At 35.8% G+C, this 5546-nt stretch overlaps 1 long non-coding RNA gene across 1 annotated transcript; it reads left to right on the forward strand.

Moving 5' to 3' along the window:
• The first annotated feature begins 2472 nt into the window (after positions 1–2472).
• Positions 2473–5210, forward strand: LOC141572772 (uncharacterized). The gene is made up of 2 exons (XR_012498271.1): positions 2473–4334; positions 5036–5210. It is a non-coding gene; the product is annotated as an uncharacterized LOC141572772 (long non-coding RNA).
• The last annotated feature ends 336 nt before the right edge of the window (positions 5211–5546 follow it).

Genomic DNA, 5546 nt, shown 5'->3' on the forward strand with positions numbered 1-5546 from the left:
TGTTTCAAGTCCACACTGTTTTCTCTCGACTGGGTACTTCGTGTTCTCTTGAGCTCAAGTTCTAGATGATCTGTTAAAACTGTGATGCAGAGTTGTTTATTTTTATGTATAATAACCTCAAAGGAAAACCCATGGCAGTGCAGTGTTCCTATCTTGTGAAAGAATTACTAAAGTTAACAAAGTCACTGATTACATGCAGTAACTGTGGCAGTGGCACAGTATGTCTGTTTACAAAAGGTTCATGTTAAATGACAATAAGGGAAAGGAGAAAATTGTGAAGTTTTCATTGTTCAAATGCTAACAAGTCTACTTTGATTTGAAATCCAGTAATAAAAATATGTAGATATAGTTCAACATATTTTTAAATTAGATATCATTAAAGTAACTGTCCATGCACAGTGCAGGTATTACTTATTTAAAAAGCCTAATGCATTAATCAATTTCAGATATAATACACAAATCTATTTAATGTAATTTTAGCCATGTAATAGTTTAAAGACAAATCCTAGCTAATATAACATTTGTGACTGCGTTCAAACCGTCAGAGAGTTCAGATAGATCTATGCTGACTCCCCCATTGTCTGGTTTCTCTTCCCAAACCAGGGGAAAGATTTCACCGTTAAGATTTATTTTATGTGGCTCTAAAGTATTTCACTACATATTTACTGCTGTGGTTCCCATTATTATACGTTTATTATTATCAGCATATGCTTTTGCGAGCACTGCATTTTTATGTTTGGGAATTCTCTATGTACTTAGCTAATGACGTTTCTCAGGTATATTATTCATAGGAATTTCTATCCTTAATGAATGGCAAAAGGTATCTATAGGAAAGATAGAGACATGTTCATTGGTATCATTCGTAGAGTTGCCTCCAAAGAATGTCAGAGTAAGGTTAGTCCATGTTGTATAGACTACAGGAAAGCCTTTGACTGCATAGCTCATGGAAAACTATCAGTTGCTCTGAAAGAAACAGACGGCCCTCAGCATTTCATCGTCCTGACGCATAACCTGTACTGTGGGCAGGAAGCCACTGTCAGGACAGAATATGGAAACAGAACGGTTTCCCACAGGTAAAGGTGTCAGACAAGGGTGCATTTATCTCCCTGTTTGTTTAATCTGTACACAGAACATAATGTATGAAAAAGCGGGCTAGACTCAGCGGAAGGAGAAGGGCAAATTGATAGAAGAAATATCAATAACTTAAGATATGGAGATGATATCGTCTTGCTGGCAGAAAGTAGCAATGATTTGAAATAACTTCTGATGAAAGTGAAAAAAAAAAAAAGAAAAAAAAAAAAAGATGCCAAAGCAGGACTGCATTTAAACATGAAAAAGACAAAAAAATCATGATTACAGAAGAAATACACAACTTTAACATAGACACGAAGACATTGAAATTATTAAAGGTTTTGCTTGCCTGGTTTCATTTATCAATTCAAGAGGAGACTGCAGCTAAGAAATCAAGAGAAGTCTGAGGCTTGGAGGAGAGCAATGGAAGAATTGAGCGAGACCACCAAGAGCAAGGAGGTGCCATTAGAAACCAAAGCTAAGGTCATCCACACCCTTGTATTCCCAACTAGTATGTATGGACGCAAAAGCGGGACAGTGAAGACAGGAAACAAAATAATTCACTTGAAATATGGTTTAGGAGAAGAGCTCAATGGATATCCTGAAGCACCAGGAAGATGAACAAGTGGGTCCTACAGAAAACTAGGCCTGAAACATCACTGAGGCAAAAATGACAAAACTGCAGGCATCCTACATGGAGCACATCATGAGAAGGCAGGGTTCTTTGGAAAAGACAGCCATGCTGGGAAAAATAGAAGGCAGCAGGAAAAGAGGAGGGCCGAATATGAGATGGATTGACTCCATGAAAAAAGCCAGAGGAGTGCGTCTCCAGGAGCCCAGCAGGGCTGTTGAGGAGAGAACACGCATTCACAGGGATGCCAGCAGTCAGAGCTGACTCAATGGCATTTAACACACACACAGTTGCTGAGAAGTTGCGATTTTTACTAAGTCCAATTTTTCAAAATAATAGAATGTAAGCTCACACTGTATTTGTGCAATTGCAGGATTCTAGAAAATTCCTGAAATAATGTATACTTTTAGAAACAAGTATGAAATATGAAAATTATAAACATTAAAAGAGTTTTAAATTGAAAATAAAAGTTAGAAAGCTGTATGTCAGACTCTGTACTTTGTTTATATCTGATTTCACTTTTAGGTACATTAACTGAAATGTATTATTTTTCAAAGCTACAATCATACATTCAAAGCTACAATCAAATATTGTTTCATTATTATTTTAAACTACTCAATTTGTTCCCAATTTTTTCCATCTTTGTGTGATCCAACCTGAACTATACCATAAAATTTTTAAATGACCATATTAAATGTAGAACAATAGTGTATCAGTTTTTGTGTCGTAACTATACATTTTGCATTTTTGAGATAGCTTGATATCCTGTGATGATGCTAAACTCAGAAGTTAGAATAATGTTCAACTAGCCCTATAATGAATTCATAAATTACTATTGGACATTTTCCTAATAATGTTTCTCTTACCAATGTTACAAACATGCATATTATTTTGTGTATCCATCATTATTTGCTATTTAAGCTATAAACTGATAGTTTCTACAGGTCTTCTCTCAAACTTGAATCTGTATAATAAAAATTTAAGAAATCAGTACAGAATCAAAAGACAGGGCCAAGTGCTCGCCATGTTGGCTGATTTGGTTGTGAACGTTCTTATTTCCTGAGCCTCATTTGTCAGTAACAGTGACAATTACTGGACTCAGTGAAATAGAATATCAGCATGAAGATTTCTTCCAATTCTAAAGTGTCTATTTTTTTTCAGCTGGAACTCTCCATACATTTGTTTTTAATTTGTTAATTTATGGACACATTAATTATTTTTATAATTATGATTGTTATTTATTTTCTCAGTTTTATCTTTCATGAGATGATGCATATCAATATTATTTTAGATGAGAATACATACCATGTTTCCCCGAAAATAAGACCGAGTCTTATACTAATTTTTGCTCCAAAAGACGCAGTGGTTCTTATGTTCAGGGGATGTCATCCTGAAAAATCATGCTAGGGCTTTTTTTCCGGTGAGGTCTTATTTTTTGGGAAACACGATATTCTATACTGTATAAGTTATGTAATTACTTTACTTCTATATAAATTTACCTGTATGAGAAGCTGTATGAGAGAGAGGGAATCTCCAACGAAATTAGACATGTGCTCAGGGAGCTTCCACAGTAGCAAAAATAGATATGGAAACACAGCACACGGAATAAAATATATTTATGTTGAGTATGATGCCGGTCTACAGCATCCTTTATAATTGTACTGATAACACAGAAAACAGTTCAAATATGACTGAAATTGCTGAAAATATTTTACAGAGGAGAAGATAACTTTTGAGCTGCAATTTGTTGATAAACTTCTAACATGCAGGATTCTTTGGGACAGTATTTTAATGAGAGAAAATGACTATGTTCAACCTTCACTTGGTCTTCCATTGCCAAAAATATTGTGAGAAACCTCCTAAGTGCAAAGTCACTAATGACTTTATATATTTTTGATAATGTCAAAACATTGATAAGTGTGAGATTGTTTATTAAGATCTGACAAGCCACACCTAAGTGAACTAAGTTGTCACAATTTTCAATGTAGGCAAATACAATTAATTTACCTGGGAAAGGTAAGCATGGATGGTTAGAATTGTAAGAAACCAGAGAAATCACCAGGTTTAAAATTCTATTCTTTAGTAAGGAAATCTCCACACCCTTGACACTTCCGTCTTGTATCCTTACTCTTCTCACCTTGAATGTTTTTTCCACTAAACGTAATTGTTCGAGGTCACCATGCAGTTTTCTGACAATTTCATGCTGCTTTATGACTCCGTATCTCTAACAAACTAACTCTTTAGGACATAGTAGTAACATGGAGGCAGAGGCTCTCAGGAAAAATCATAAAATTTTACCGGGCACATTTTGAGCCTCATACCCATAAATGTCACCCAATGGACTAAATTTGTCACAGAGAGTGTGATTGTCTTCTCTAACTTCCTCTTAAATACTGTTCTCACCCATCATGGCAAACCTTTATGAAAAGTGGGGGGAAATTTCTTTTACTGACCACTATATTAAATAGTAGAGAGCTTTGTTTATTTTATTTATGTATTTTTTTCCAGGAACCATTCCAGGAAAGTAATGTCCCCTTCTCCTCCCTAAGGAAGATTTGTTTTCCTTCCAGCATAAATATAAGGCCTCTTTTCTCATTTGCAGGGAGAACGGATAAGTCACCAGCAGGTCTAGGTAAGACCAGCATTGCCTAATTCCTGAGTTCTTCTGTGATGCACCCCACTTCGTGTGCAGGTACCATCAGTCTCTCACCGTGTCTCTGTGCGGAGATCCAGGCTTTAAAAAACAATGTCAGATATTGCTCTGGCTACTGCTTTTATCAGAGTTATAACTGGTCTTTGTCTCTGACACAGGGTTCCCATATTTTTTCAGTACAGTTGACCCTTAAACAACACAGGTTTGAACTGTGCATGTCCACCTATATGCAGAATTTTTTTTCAGTAAATATATTGGAAACTTTTTTAGAGATTTCCTTACTACCAATAAGCAATCGCATCAATTACACTAGGCAACCATTAAGCAATCATATTGCTGCTTTTTCGTTATCGGTTCATGAATTGCTATACTTGTAAATAAATATGAATTTCTTTTTCACAATTGTTTTTATTTTTCATGTCTAGTGTTTGTAATAGTTATAACATATATAGTGTTTTGTATCGTATAAGACAATATTGATGTAGGTATTGGCAGACAATTCCTCCTCTAAACAGGTGATGTAAACCTGTAGTATCAATACATATATACTGTACATGAATGTATTTTCTCTTCCTGATGATTTTCTTAACATTTTCTTTTTTGGAGGGGGCATATTGGGGAAAGGGGTGTTTTCCCAGGATGTCAAGTCATTGTTTTGTGTTTGTTTTTTTTCAATCTAGTTGTGGAGGGCACAGCTCACTGGCCCACGTGGGAATCAAACTGGAGAACTTGGTGTTAGGAGCACCGCACTCTAACCACTGAGCCAACCAGCCGCCCAGCATTTTATTTTCTCCAGCTTACTTTATTGTAATATAGTGTATAATACATGTAACAAATAAAATATGTGTTAATTGACTGTTTATGCTATCAGTAAAGCTACTAGTTAACAGGAGGCTATAAGTGGTAAACTTCTAGGGGAGTCAACAGTTATACATGGATTTTTGGCTGCACAGGGGATCGGCACCCCCACTCCCCACATTGGTCGAGAGTCAATTGTTTACATATATATCATTCAGACAGGCTCACATGTTAACTTGCAAGTAAGCCAAAATCTCAGACCCTTCAGTTTTTTACTTAATACCTACCTTCAGGATGCTTTCCAGATCCTTCCAGGTGTGATTTTTAAACCCTCTGGGATTTTCTCTCTTCATTCGCTAATCTATTTTTGTTGTTGTTAGTATACTCACACTG

This window comes from Rhinolophus sinicus, linkage group LG07 (genome assembly GCF_036562045.2).
Source record: "Rhinolophus sinicus isolate RSC01 linkage group LG07, ASM3656204v1, whole genome shotgun sequence".
Taxonomy (NCBI): domain Eukaryota; kingdom Metazoa; phylum Chordata; class Mammalia; order Chiroptera; family Rhinolophidae; genus Rhinolophus; species Rhinolophus sinicus.